Raw genomic sequence first — 14668 nt, forward strand, 5'->3', positions numbered from 1 at the left:
GATTTTGTTATAAAAAAACATGCTATGAGACCACCTGGACTATATACACTTTGATCTGGGTTCTATCACCAGATCTCTTTAGGCCCGTGTCTGTGCTCCATCGGAGGCGATTTTATCGGAAGGCCTGTCATAATTTTATATGTGATTGGACGGATAACGTCGGACGTGCGATTTCGTCGTACGACGGAATCAAAAATTTTTGATTTCGTCGGACGCCGCTTCCGATTTTATCTGTCAAACTAAATGTATGGTGTTTTGTAGGAACAATCTCAACTTAATTTTTCATAATCGTTATATTATTAAAATCATCCGCAATATCGCAATATTATACGAAAAAGCGTTTGACAGCACGTGCGATAAAATCGCATGCGATGGAGCACAGACACGGGCCTTAATGAGCTTTGTGATAAATGTAAACACCTCCTTGTTTTGCCATTTTTTGAGCAGGTACTCGAATCTAATTCTAGCTTTGAGGCTACAATAATCTAGACTGAAAATTGCAGGCTAGTTTTGTGTGTGGTTTTGTATGGAGTGTTTACATGATTTCAACTTTCACCTGTCAAACTCTATACAAAATACTGACTAGAATCGTGAAGGGCACCATTGTTGAATAATTTATTAGGATTTAGTTATAGTTATAGAAAATAGTTAAAGTTCTATAACTATAAGTAGTTCGATAACTTAAGTTAAAGAAAATATTAAATACTCCATTTGTATGATTAACTTGCACAAATTACACATTTCTGTGTTAGAGTGAAGTGCGTGAAAACATCAACAATTTATCAATCTTCACTACACAGCATTGAATATAATCAGAAATTCATTAAATATGAAGAATTGTTATTTGATACCGTTAGGACCTCAGATCTTAGTTGTTGTGAGTATTGTTGTGTGTCTTAAAGAATAACTCGAAATCAATCGTCTACGTGAGGCGACACAAGTTATAACTTGTGTTATGATTTTGAGATAAGATTAGATAAAGATAAAACAAGAATGTACGTTTTAAATCATAATGTACAAAGCATACCTCTATCGTAGATAAAAGGATTTGTAAATTGAATTGTCCTCACTTCTTATAATTAACAAACCCTTTCAATCTTCAATTTTGAAGCATCATCGCAGGTCTGCCTTTGTTCAGCGCCCTGGTGCCATTTTACGATATGATAGCATTCCGGAATCGATTTTCTGCGGCACCGGCCGAGCGCACGCTTTACGTACGCGTCTATTATTTCCTCCTGAATTGTTAAATGGAAACGTCAAATTTGAAATTGACAACTCGCACACAAAGCCTGCAGAAGGTAGCAAAAAAAAAAACCATCCCTCAACACTCTCGCTAGTTGCACCGTTAGCAAAGGTCAGCAGCAAAAGCACGTGAGAAAAGCATATCACATAGGAAAGGCACACCGCTACCGCCCCCCCCTCCCCCCCCCTCAATAACGACGGGAGCGCAGATTAGCGAGCAGAAGCCATGGGGAGGGAGGGGAAGGCATGAAAGTAAAAGTGAAACTCTATTAACCTTCTCACCTGAGTCACGAAAGATGGTACGCCGATTGTACGCCGCGGACACGATCTTGCGCTTTTCGGCTTTCGATGCTGGCTGTAAATCTATGAGCCTGGCGCTGGCAGCCAACCCTGTAATCCCCCCCCCCCCCTTGTCAGCCACCGAACACCCGAAATGCGAATGCCTCTAATGCCACAACCGGACCATCAACTTAGTCGCTTTCGTTGGCAAATTCCGGAGCGCGGGTACAATTCAATCACTCGATTATGTGTCTCTTTGCTGCGCACGAGTTCGATTTATTTCCCTCACTTTAATGGAACCATCTTTCGGACGGCTTCGCGAGAGTCGCGGTGCGGTTAGCAAAAATGGTATATCCGGCCCATCGAAACAGCCATCCGCTGTACTCGCTCTGCCGTTTTTCGCAACGCTTTGATAAGCGACTATAAACGGTTTTGCGCGCGGATTTCACCAGCAGCGGCGTTTGCGAAACGAAGCCCAGCCCAGCGTGAAGATGCGCTTATCGAAAGGGAAACCGATCGGAGTTGGTGTGTTTCGGGGCAGCTACAACCGGATGCGCTTTCACGATGGTTGGATGGCGGCCGTAGTCGATGAGAGCGTGCCGGCTCGAGGCACACACGCCCGCAAAACAATGCACTTTTGGTGGTGCATCAATCATCGCAGCCACCTGCAATGTGGCCAACGTGTGCAGCCGTTGATGAGGTGCAAAAACCGTTGCATTGTTTGATGAGCAAAGGTATCGCTTTGGTACGAAGCGAGTGTTGTGAGTTGTGTCTTTATTCGAAAAGGAGCAAAATCGTTGCAGGGGAGAAAAAAATACAAACTTTAATTGTAAAACTTTGTTGAATGTAACTCCCGTGACGGGTGGGCCAGGGCTGATTGATTGATTCATCTCGTTTGATTAATGTTGTGGGAGAGTTTCGTGGAAAGGGGGACGTTTAGCTGATGTTCATTTCAAACGATTTTCTTTTAAATTACATCTCAATGCTGTTGAATTAGTTCGTTTTTTTTTGTCTGGGAAGACTTTCTACAGTGGTTATTTAACGCTGAAATGCTGTGTCATAATATGTTTGCTATATGGTCCCAAGCACGAAGGGACTGTTGACTTAGGAACAGTAAAGGAAGAACGTGCTTATCCGACTACCGCCAAAAAAAAAACAAACAAAAACAAACAACGCTTGTGTTTGTTTCGTGTTTAAGTTGCTGTTGTTTTCCGTAAACTCGAAACAACAACGTCCTGCGTGTGTTTTTGCTAAATTCGTGATGTCATGCAGTTCTCATCGCTTTAAAGTTTTTGTAATGAGTTTGCGACATTACTCTCTTGTACTAAGTTTTACTAAGATATCGTTTATTTATTTTACATTTTGTTTAAAAGTATGATTTTAACAATTGACTACAGCCTCGTGATAGCTTAAAGTAATCAAAATTTCTCACTACGTGTGCTATTGCTTACAATGAAACCTCCCATTTTGGGGACGTCAATTTTGTTCCTAACCCTCGCCCTGTTGTATACTGAACTGCGTTTGTACACTGTGCAAGGGTGTTAGAGAGAAGGTGATGGCCACACTGCGTAATCACGCTAATGACTGCCGGCGGCGGCTGTAAGTGACCCCCGGAGTGACATGATTGCATTGAGAAGCTTTTCTCTTGCATTTTTAAGCGGGAGTGTGAGTACAGCTTGAGCTTCAGGAAGTGAAGAGTATGGGTACTATGATAAGGGCTTGGTGCGATTTCTCTTTCACAAGGGCGGTTTCGGATGCGGTAAGATGCTTAGCTTGGCTGCGTGAAGAGTAATTTCTTCTTTTGTCTATTGAAGTTTATTTTATACGACAAAAAAAACGTTCAAAAGTATTTCTACGACAACGAGAGAAGTAATACAAAGTATGATTGAACTAATAACGTCATACAAATAATACATCAAATATTTTTATTTATTTTTTTGAAATTTAAAATCGTGATAAAACCAAAGGTATTCTTCATATTTCACTTGAAAGTTAATATTTCGTCAAATTGACGGGTTCCGCAAACCTAGTGTAAATTAACGAAATAATTAATCATGAACCGATTGTTTTTTTATTTATCAACATAATTATTGAATGGTTGCACCTTTTGGCATTAAAATTTGTTGCTGTTAACATTACTCGTAATTCTATCCAGTTTGTACAACTTTTTTTTATTGCCTGCGCTTTCCTTTAAATTTCTACCACTTTGCTGCAAATCCTAATGAAATTGTGTTTATTTTTTAGTTTATGAATTATAAAAGATTATAAAATGAATAAAAGATGTTCGTGAATGAAGTTGACTAGTTTACAATTACAAATTCTGCAATTGTATCTTTGTTCCAGTGAAATCGTAGGTTAATCAAATATTTTTACACATTATTTATTAAATTTAAATCAAATCTGTACATTTACAGATCTGCACATGAGCAAGCAGAAACCAATTAGAGTGAATTATATGCTCTCGGAGTCGTACAATCTACACTTTGCTAATTATTCTTACCCAATAAAGATCAAATTTCTCAGAACCCCATTAAGCTAACACAGTAACACTGTGTGTGTTTCGTCTTACTCCTCTACATCCTGGCATATAGTTGATTCCTTTCAAAATCCCCCATTCGATCGGGGAACGCAGGGGTGGAAATACGTGCATGTGATGTAATTGCCGGATTAGACACTCTGAACAGCAATATGGCAAAGGTACGGTTGCTGTGCGATAAGGGATAATACAACGACCATCCGCTGGCCATATTGATGTTGCACCGATGTGTCCGATACCACCGAGAACCGGTTGCTGGTGGAGGAGTGGAGCACAACTCCGGTACTGGTTGTGATAAGAAGATTAACAAGTACCAGCATCCTTAGCGATGTAGCAAATCATCGAACCATAGAAATACATCCCTACCAGTGTGTCGGTGCCTTACGGGCTTTGGGTTTAAAAGCATGCTGCAACTGCAACGGCCCGCCAATGGGAAGTTTCTACGAGTGCAAAGCTCCTTAAAGCACACTGCCATGGCACGGGGAAGTTGGGTACGTAGCAACTGAGACGTCAGCGCCGCATTGAACTGGGTCACTACTGGGAGCAGTTGATTGTGTATTAAGGCAAGAATTTCAACCCGTAGAATGCAGCTCGGTGTCGTTGGTGAAGGAAAAGTCGCTCAAAGGTGGTTTCTGTTTTTTTGTGTTGTTGTGTGCAAAAACCACTTTTCACCATCGTCCACTCTCCTTGATCGTGATCTTATGCGGCCCACACGGCGGGATAGAGTGGTAAAAGGGTGGCCCTACCAGCAGCCCACCCGCAGCCTGCAGACGTGTCGGCATTCTGGTACGATTTTACTTTTCACCTGTCCCTGACCGCACCCAAGACGCGCCCGCGGGGCCCGGGCGGGGGCTTTCGAAATGCGTGCCGGTTGCCTTTTTTTTTACTTTGCTTTGCCCCGTGTCTTTATCTCCCGCCCCATATCGTCACAGTCGCAGTGTGTACAGACGAAAGAAAGTTGACCGGCAGCAGCACATACACACCCAGCACACGAATCTCGGTTCGTTTTCACGGCACTGTTCCTCTCGGTCTGTTGACTGGGTGTAATTTTCACCGCTTTCGGGGGGTGTTCATGTCGTGTCCAAGGGTGGGCAAAGGGAAGCAAGGGGGTTTCGTCGCTTACCTTCCCATTGCCCCATGCCATGGCTTGTCTGCCGTGCGACGTATGCAGCGCACGTTCCATCGCAGACACTGGGAGTTTCGTTCTGGTAGAAAGTTGGAACTATTTTTATCGCTTTGTACGACCTTTTTTCGCTTCCTCCTTCTCCTCCTCCTCTTGCTCTTGCCTCTGTCTAATGCTGTCCAGTCTCACCCAATTACGGATATGATATGTTCCCCAATGCTGATCGCGCAACACGCGAAAGGCTGGGCTTTGCGTGTGGGATATGTTGTTTGTTTTTGTCCGCGCGATCGAAAGCTCGTGGGCACGGCCGATAGAAAGGTTAGAAATCGAGCGCAAATCTACCAAAATCGCGAACGTTCGTGGGTGAACGTTTTCGGGTGAACGGAGGGCCTACAGTTAATGCGAAAAGGGTTCAGATACGCTCGCGTGTGTGTTTATTTGCTTACAGTTGTAATGCTTTGGGGATCGCTTTGCGCCAATTAGGGGATTTAGATACTTATTTAAACATTTTTTTAATTTTTGTAAGTAGTTAAACGTCTCAAGAATAGATAATATTTAAGAATTTTGATCAACTGTGAGTGTTAATAAGCATTATTCAAATTTGTTTGATTATGTATAACTGAATTGTATTAATCTGATGTTATTATAATTGAAATTAAAAATATTATTAACTATTTAAAGTAAATTAAGTAAATTGTTCACTAATAATTTAAAAAAAATATATACGAAGTGAATCTCTAAAGACTTTAAAATATAATATAATATAATATAAATATAATATAAATATAAAATATATTTCATTATATTTCATATATTTATACCTTACCATTATTAAAAACTCAGCAATGCATTTTGCTGCTCAGTTTCATTTCCGAGGATCGATCAAAATAAATATGAAGCGTGTGTAATTGTAATGAAATCAATCAAATTAATTGCTGTAGCGTTAAAATATCAGCAAACATGTAAATACACATTCAAACAACACAGCAAACATTATCACCCCTCCCCAGTAACACGATATTAACGATGCATTTTTCGCACTCTCCCTTTCTTTGCTTTCAGATTAAAACGCTTGCCCGGAAGAAGTAAAAACACGTGCACACAAAAGGTGAGAGGCCATGGCTATGTTTTTTTTTGTGTATTTTAAAAAGTGCAGATTTTTTGTTCTGTTAACCCCATCGCTCCAACCATCAACATTAACCGATGCTCATGGAGTGTGCTTTTTTCTCTCGCTCTCCGGTACGCATCACGGATGGGAAATAAATAACGTTTCAGGCGTCAGAGCAAATCACGCGTTTTTTTTTTGCTGCCCGGTCGGCCATTATTAATTGATGGGAGAAATAAAGAAAATTAATTTTGTTAATGGTGTGCAGGAATGTGTCAACAAAAAATAAGCGCAACCAAAAACGGGCAGTTTATGTCCATGTGGGTGGAAAATTTGATTAAAAATGTATGGCTCACTATTTATCCTAGGTGCGAACTTTACCGCAAATTTGTCACACATTGTTCTTTCACCACGCTTGCCTTTTGCTCTGCTGCTGAGAACGAGAAGCTGAAGCTTTTGTCTGGTGTGACTGGTGCGAGAAAAAAAGCAACTAGGGGAGAAAACAATTGCTTCAAAACTGATTGAATTTAATAATTTCGCGTTCGGAGCGAACCGAACGGGTGCACCATCTTGTCCACACGGACAAGCAAAATTGATGGTCCAATATTGTGAGCTAACGAGCGGGAAAAAATGCCACCAACAGACCGATACAACAGGCGAAATGACATGACGACATTGACTCCGTATAACGACAATGTTCGACGTTGTTCGCAATGTTGAGCGCCAACCAATGGACGAACACGGTTTGGATGTCGGCTGGGTTTTTTTTGTTTTGCTCGCTGTATGAACACCGCCGGCACGGGCACAGGCGAAACTGATCTCCTTCTATGCTGTGTCGGGCTTCTTTCTTGCGGTGAGGTACCCCCATGCTGTCTTTTTGGTCCCCAGCGGGTGAGGCACAGTTGTGCGATATGTAAGTACCGATGTAGGAACGATTTAATTACAACTGGTTTACAACTCATCGGCTGTAACGGGCAGGGCGTCGCGGGCTGCCGTTTGGCGCCGGTCATACGGGCAATGAAGCGTGCAGCCCGTCATTGCAAGGCCGTGACATTTGTTTCGAAATTCGTTTGCTTGTGTTAAAGTGTGCTGGTCAGTCTGGTGGATGTGGTGATTATCTGTTGTAACAATTGAAGATGGGGTAAGAATCTATTGATTGTCAGCCTCGGCGGTTGTACCTGTAATTGGGGGTGGGTGTTGGATGGTGCAAATTAAGCACAATTTGCGTAATTGTATGATGATTGAGTTGTATGCTGTGTACACTATGCACTATTAAATGCAGTTGTACAAGAAATAACCGAAAGTAATCTTCTACTTCGTTCCTAGTTCAACTAAATCTTGAGTTCAAAAAATCAAGAAGAATGTCTAGTTTACAAATGTACGTGTTAAATTCAAATTTATTTTATTATTTCACATTTCACAAAGTGTGATCAGAAGTACATTTTACACTTTGGCAGTTTAATTTTTTTTATCGACAAATAGAGTTCATTCGCAGTGTTTTGATCCCTGGCAATAGTATATCTGTGTGAGATTTAGCGATCCTAATCCTCTTATGATTGATTTGATTACTTCATGGAATCGATAGGATAAAGGTTCTTCTATTAGTTGTGGTTAAGGGTTTTTTTCTTTTAATTTTCAATAAAAAGTCATGCCTCATTCTTATACAAATACTATTTTTATTATTATTGTTATTATTATATTATTGTTTATTGGCTTTGTTGAAACCGTTAACTTGCTCGTAATGTGACAGCAACAACGAAAATCATGAATTGAACAATTCATAAACCAGTTGTTGGTTCTCAGTTAGTTGAAACGTCAATCAAAAATTGAAACATGAAAATCAAAAGAGTCATGAACGAGTACGATTAATTGAATTTTGATTGCAATAATAACCACAAAAACATAATAAAGGAAAATGGAAACAATTCACCTTGAACTTTGCCATTCGTCAAATTACCTTTGAAAAAGGCTACAATTAACCAAACGCCAAAAAATGGATCTTGAAAGGAATGAAACCAGATTTAAAAAGTTATTTCAACCCACCCCAGTTCCTGTTCCGGGGTTTGGTTGTTTTTTTTTCTTTTCGTGACCAACCCTAATTAAATGCTACACCGATCGCATTACACTGATGAGAGTTTAAAAAATAGCCTCCAGGTCTCGAAAGACAAGAGCGTAGAGTCCGGTAAATCACGCGTACTCAACCGTGTACCACGCACGGTGCTGACGTGAAGAAACACTCCGCCTCACACCAAACATGCCTCCAACCCCCGAACGATGCGGTGATTAGTGTTATTACTCTAATTTGGGACGCATTTGGACACGGACGGATCTGGCGTGGAGTCCAAACAGGGAAGGAGTAGCACCGCAAAGCTGTGCTTATTTCCAGGGTCAAACGCACGCACACATGTGCCAGGGTCTGGCGGAAGATGCTGGAGATGGTGAAAAATGTGTAGCAACTGTGTAGAGCACTACTGTGTTGCTCGGTGATGTTAAAGTAGTAATCGCCTTTAACCATCGGTTCAGAACCCGAGGTAAAGTGATCGCTATTTTGCACCCAGCGAGAGCCAGCACAGTTGCACATACCGGGTTGATGAGTTTCACATATTTTGCATGGCGCAATGCGTTGTGGTATTGTTTGCTTCGAGCCCAGGGTACCTCCAATCTACATCTTCACTGTAAGCCGGCAAAGTCGATCCTATTTGTGCACATATGCAGAACCTCCGCAGTGAGAGACAATTACCCGGCTGGCAAAGAAAAGAAACAAACTACCCCCGGAGACGCCGCTGCTAAGCGAACCAGGTCAGCTCGGTTGAAGAGTTTTGGAGGCTTCGGAGGCGGGTTTGGAAATCTCGGCAAAACTCGACCAATTTCACTTGCATCGAACCAGAATCGTATCGTTTCACGTTCAACCACCGTGAATAGGGGAAAGAAACCAAAAAGCAAAAAACAAAAACACATTACAGTAAGCAAAGTCTTCTTTTGTGGTGGTGCTTTGCAAAGTGGGGGAAGCAGATTAGGAAATGAATCGTGTGGAATCATGAGATAATGGGGGGGTTTTGGGAGGCTTCAAGTGAGTTTGTGAGTTGTAAAATGACAGTTCACTTATCCTGCCCATTAGGTGGTGAAATAGCGAAATCAAGGTTACCAGATACGGCTGAAATGGTTCCCGTACCATACTGGCGCCGGTATGTGTCAACTGAGTTGAGGAAAAAGACACAAAGCACTTAGTCTGTGTGAAAAAGATCGTTTATGGAATGTATTGCATTGTGGTTGAAATGAGATGTTGAAGTTGATTCGGTTCATGATTTGGAAATTACAATTGGCATTTACAATTTCACAGCTTGTTTTCAGGATATTGCATGTAGGATGCTTTGTAATTGTTGCTTTTCTAGACATGTAGGCGGAAGTACAATCTATTTCATTACTTAAGTTTAACTCCAATGACTCCGAGATAGTTGATGTCCGCCGTAAGAGCTGGCAAAACTACTAATTCGATAATTACTTTCTGGACACTCCGGTCTCGAGATCTCGATCTGGAATTTCAACTTAGTTTCTGTTTGTACACCAACGCCCTACTCCCGCGAAGAACCGCTCTGTGTTTGTGCTTCTATTGATGCTCAATGTTTTATGCAACAGTTCTGCACACGATCGCAGAAACATACCGTCGCAGCTTCGAAAAGGCCACAGACGGTGGCGTTAAAATGCCAATGCATTTACGTAACAACGGTCTGACGGCTCTTCACCCATTTGCTGGGGGCTCTCGCGCCTTCCTCACACACTGTCTTAACCTTCTGCAATAATGGCTGGCGGGTTGAGATCTGTTCTGCGCGCTCTGTCTGTTCGGTGGTGGAGTGGCCATCTTAAAGCACCTTTTTTGCATCGTCTGGGATTGACTGGGGTTGCCGTTCCCTTTAAGTGGGGCTAGAATCTTTCAAGGTACGCCGGTTGATTTGAGTGATTTCTTTTGCACGCTCTCCTTCGCCGAAGTGCCTGTGTGTAGTAGAAGCAACACGCCAGAGTAAAGGTCCAAGGCGCAATGCAATATAGCGAGATTGCGCTTGGACTGGTTTAATAGACACGCTTTCAGGCACTTGCGAACTTAAGAATAAGAGCTCTGGACCATGGAGTCGTGGAGAATACCGTGCAGCGATGCTTTAAATTTAAGCTGGAAATTAGGCTGGAAGGGAAAAATATCACTACAAGATTTGTGTCCTTCTGCTCAGGTTTTGGTAGCCATTCTGGTAGACTGAGCGCTTGTTGTCCAAACCTGTTCAACTATTGGATACTTACCGTTGGTGAAACATGTTTTTCGAATTAACGTGCTCGTTGACATTTGCACAGATTAAAACGTTATCATGCTTTAGCTCAGCCAAGCACCAAACTGTAACCATTGTATTTTTCGTGAACACCGTATCAACTGCCATAGCCTTCTACCATCCCAGCATGTTTGAAATGTTTGGCATTTATCGACAGCAGCTAAATTCCATTCCCTTTGGAATGTAATAACGCCAGAAGTCATCCTTTAAAAAGGGAGAATTGGTGTTCGAAAAACAAAGCAACCTAAAGACGTCTTCATAGTAACGGCGGCCTCTCCTCGCTGTGAAGTGGGATGGGTTTCGGCGTTCAGGGTAGGGTGCAGCACGACCGGAATGTAGGCAACAATGTAGCAACATTGAGATGATATTTTGCTTCTGTTAGACGAATACATACACACACACACATACACTCAAACAGACGCTCAAACCAGTCATCGTGGAATGCATCGTTTTGTGGTTTGCGACCTAAAATCTGAGCGCCATGCCCCTTTAAATGCCATTCACCCGATCGTTTGCGGGCTGTCTCGCCATCCTTCGCTGCTCTTTCCTTTTGCACAGTGTGCAGCAACCTTGCGAAGGGGATTTGTATTACATTAACATATATCATGCTTCTGTGGTTTGCGAATAGTGGTGCTGTGTGAGTGTGTGTGTTTTTTTTTGGGTACTTTTGTGCTCATCTCATTCACATTTTTTACCATTAATTGTCTCTGACCGATTCGCCAACCTGGTCAAGTACGAACGGTGAACGGTTGGGTGGATCATCCTTTCCTGTAGAAGCTTTTTCAATTGCAACCAATACTGAACAGCTTGCGGCCAGCTCGGGCAATGGCCCCGAGACACAGAGAACGAAACCTTCACATCTGAGTCAAATTATCCAATAAAGAGCAACAAGCGTACCCTTACCGTCTGCTGTTTGCCCTACCGAGTAGGGTTTCGGTTTCAGCAACGGGCTTCGAGCACTGAACGATAGAGCGCGCTGACATTAAGGTCTTGTGAAGTGGTGGTGTTCAGTACTGGGCCGTTTGGATGCTCTTGCCTCCACCACCACCACCAACACGCCTGAAAGTGGCCGGGAAGTGTATAGTATTTTTTGTTATTATTTTGGTTCTGTTTTGTAGGCTGCTCCTCCTTGAGTATGCACATTTTTGTCCCGCAAAATGTCAATGTAAGCTGTTGGCATTTGTGTTTGTGCTTTTATGCTCGGATGCTCAGACGTGCATGCGTTCTGTCGCTTGCTAGAGGGGTTTATTTGGATGCTTAATTGTGAAAAGCACTTGGATGAGGTCTATTGTTCATAATGAAGGGGCAAAGGTTATGTTTTTTGTTGTTGTAACATGTAAAATGGATTTTGAAGAGCTAATGAACAAATGACCCAACCCAACACGCCACGCAGCCATGGTAATTGCAGATTTGATGTAGTTCTGCAGCTATTGGGTGACGGCATGATGAGAGTACTTTTTTCATGAAAAGCATTCTACCTCTTGATGAAATACAATACTTCAAATATAAATGGGATTCCCAATATCAGAACACTTTGAACCAAAGAAAATATCTTATGAGTTTGGCACTGGTATAGGTATAGCCAAGGTTATTAATAATTTAAAGTGTTTTCCCTTTATACGCTCATTTTTCAACATTAAACACATTGCAAACGGCGTAACATAGGTAACAAACCGAAACTTTTGGGTGTATTAAAAGCCAATAGAATTAATTTACAGCAATTTATCGCCAAGACAAATGCACAAAAATCCTCCAATGACTAGACGAAAGATTTGAATTGAAATCAAATTGATGATCGCGCACTACCCTGCAAGCGTGGAAAGTAGAAACACCTCTTTACCCTTACGGATGACATCAATCAAAGGCCACCCGTCCCCTGGTGATGTAACATTTAATTGCATTTTATCAGTTCAATCTGCATCTTGCAATTTCCGAAGCGCTCCGTCGGCATCTCTCCGTCACTACCTGCACTGCCATCGTTACATCATTTGCGAATAGTCAATGGTTCAAATTTGTCACCCGTGCCCGTATCATCGCCCGAATGCTGCGCACCGTGATGTCTTGGAGTCATTAAAACCTCGCGCGAGTGCTTGATACTTATTGAAACTGAGCTTGGCAGCCTTGGGGGAAGGAACAGTTCGAGATGAAAAATTGCTGAAGCAGTGTTCCAACAAACGCTAATACCCTCGCGACACTACTACGGGTACCGTATCTCCCTCGCTATCGCTAACTCTTAAGCCATTCTTCAAGGTTTCGAACCGAAAGAAAAGCTCCGTAACTATGAGCTTGCCTTGGAGGTTCCCCAGTAGAAGTGGAGCAGTTTTTTTTGCAAAAATCGCCCGAAGAGTAAAATCTTGCTGGAAACAGGCCAACGGCTGTAAATGAAAGCCGCGTGGCGCCCGGTAGGGATATATAATTGATTGACTTCTTAATCAAATTGGACAGCGTTCGATTTCCGTACCAGCGTTTTCGGGGGTGGGTTTTGGAGGAAGAAGCGAAACGGCGGTAATGCTATATTTTTCATGATAAAAAATTAAAACCTCACCAGCTAGGATAAAGGGGTTTTGTATTAATTTCCTCTCGACACTGGAGTTTAACACCGAACCGTTTCGGTCGGTGACAGCTCATTAAGTAGAGCACGGTGAAACTGGTTGGTGGAGCGTGGGGCTCCAACGGAACTGACCCTTTTTCGAGATGCCAGTTACATAACCAATCAGCATCCGGGTTGAGCCGCATTGGAAGCGTTCTGTTGCCTGGAACTCGGTCCTACCAGATCGGATCGGGGAGTTCATTTAGCATGCTCCAGTTCGTATCCGGTGCGGTGGGGATGGAGCGAATACAAGGGACTTTATTAATCGCCCCTCCATAGAATCCCAGTACCCGGAGCTTCCTGTCAATGAAGTGAAGATTGATGAACTTGGTGGCAGGCAGTGGGTAAGATTTGGATTGAAAACCTTTCAGCGGGAGATTGTTTTACGGCGCCGCGTTGCTTACAGCAACGCTGAACCCCCGCTGCGAAAGCAACGACAGCCAGCGCTCCCAATTGTCATTAGGATCGAAAACGAGAACGTTGTTTTTCGCAAGCGTTACAAAATGTATCGTCCCCATGCAGAACCCGCGCAGAACGAGCACGACTGTGGTTAAGCCACGAGAAGGAGAAACCTCTTTCAATTACTCAATTAAACTGTGCCAATTTTACATAATTTTACACCTGACTTGGCACGATTTGCTGAAGTTGTGGCAGCATCAAGCACCGGCAAGCCCCGGCAATACACGCAAAAGAACGAACGTCTGCGCGCGGTGGGGTTAATGGCAGTTACATTACCACAGCCCGGGCTGTACACAACCATCGTCATGGCGGGGGTTTGCCTGGGACGCTTGTTGGAAGCACCGCTGGGAACGCCGAATCGGTAACGGATGAAATTCGGAAAATTGGAAAATTCTTGTACCCCCCACCGGCCCGGGGTGTCCCACTTCCACAACCCCATCATCGTCATCATCAGGCGGTTGCTGGCGTCTGTTACACCCTCAAGCGCGTGGGCTTGGGGTGGTGTGTGGCACGGATGTAATTTGATTTAAAATTAAACAACACCCATGGAATCGGCACCCAGCAAGGTGTGTCAAAGTACACAACCAGTGGCTGGCAGGTGTTGTACACACGCGGGACGGTTTCTTCACCCACGTCCATTGACTTCGGGGCCTGGGGAAGGCTGGAAAGGAATGGAAGACAGGAGGGGCTTCCGAATTACTGACCTATCCCTTTTGTACCCCCGTCAGATTTTGTGCGACACGTTAGGTTCGTTCGTTTGGCTTGTGATCTTTCTCTTTCTTTCCCTCTGCCTCTCTCTCTCTCTCTCTCTCTCTCTCTCTCTCTATCGCTTTTCGGTTGCTGATGATGTTCGGGAGGAAATTACATTTTACGGCACCTTTTCTGCACGCCGGCGGTACAATGTCGCTTGTCGCTTAATGAGGTTAATTCGGAGATGCGACACCGTGACGAAGGAGAACTGTGAGAGGATACATGAGCTGTTGTTTTGCATCGTACAGCAGCCATATAGTACATAGTT

The 14668-nt window shown here is 43.1% G+C and overlaps 1 long non-coding RNA gene across 1 annotated transcript in view; it reads left to right on the top strand.

Moving 5' to 3' along the window:
• LOC125906589 (uncharacterized) overlaps nt 1–6309 on the top strand; it is a 60101-nt gene extending 53792 nt beyond the window's left edge. The window contains exon 3 of the long non-coding RNA XR_007451948.1: nt 6243–6309. This is a non-coding gene — a long non-coding RNA (uncharacterized LOC125906589). The remainder of the gene's footprint in view (nt 1–6242) is intronic.
• Nucleotides 6310–14668: the final 8359 nt, after the last annotated feature.

Source organism: Anopheles coluzzii, chromosome 2, assembly GCF_943734685.1.
Source record: "Anopheles coluzzii chromosome 2, AcolN3, whole genome shotgun sequence".
NCBI classification, from domain to species: Eukaryota; Metazoa; Arthropoda; class Insecta; order Diptera; family Culicidae; genus Anopheles; species Anopheles coluzzii.